The sequence below is a fragment of the Octopus bimaculoides genome, chromosome 29 (genome assembly GCF_001194135.2).
Source record: "Octopus bimaculoides isolate UCB-OBI-ISO-001 chromosome 29, ASM119413v2, whole genome shotgun sequence".
In the NCBI taxonomy this organism is placed as follows: domain Eukaryota; kingdom Metazoa; phylum Mollusca; class Cephalopoda; order Octopoda; family Octopodidae; genus Octopus; species Octopus bimaculoides.
Window position 1 is genome coordinate 11,862,166 of NC_069009.1, and position 722 is coordinate 11,862,887.

At 41.4% G+C, this 722-nt stretch overlaps 1 protein-coding gene across 1 annotated transcript in view; it reads left to right on the forward strand.

Annotated features, from left to right (window-relative positions):
• The window catches only part of LOC106873015 (fibulin-1), a 61,794-nt gene that overhangs the window by 56,045 nt on the left and 5,027 nt on the right, over window positions 1-722 (forward strand). The gene's annotated exons all lie outside the window — the stretch shown is intronic.

The following is a 722-nucleotide window of genomic DNA, read 5'->3' on the forward strand; positions in this document are numbered from 1 at the left end:
TAATAATAATAATAATAATAATAATAATAATAATCCTTTCTACTAAAGGCACAAAGCGTGAAATTTGTGGAGAGGAGACTAGTCGACAACATCGACCCCGGTGTTTCACTGAGTACTTCATTTATCGACCTCGAAAGCGTGAATGGCAATGTCGAACTCGGCAGAATTTGAACTCAGAACGTAAAAACGGACGAAATGGCGCTAATTTTATCGCCCACCGCGGTAATGATTCTACCATCTCGCAGAACAATAATAACAATCATTGTTATTTTGATAATAATAATAATACTTGGAATACTAATTTAACATCCACGTCCTATGCTGGCATGTTCTGGACGGCGGGACACGATCCTAAGGCTTTCAAGATTGCATCGTTCTGCCATCTTTGATTTGCTATTGTTTCTATGGATTGATGCTCTTCAAATCGCCAACCACTTCGCTGCATGTACTGGGCACTTGTCGTGGCCTCAACGCTAGTGTGGCTGCCGTGCAGTTTACACGACTAAGATCCTCTTCGACGGATGGAGGGAAAGAGGTCGGGTTTATGTTAGGAAATTAAAGGTTTAAATATAGCAGAAGGGGTAAGAACAGAAAAGGTTAGAGGCGCAATATGGCTTCTCACGTTTTACGATAGTTTTAGGAACGATCTTTTAGATCTTGAGATAGAGTGAGTGTGTGTGTGTGTGTGTGTGTGAGAGAGAGAGAGAGAGAGAGAGAGAGAG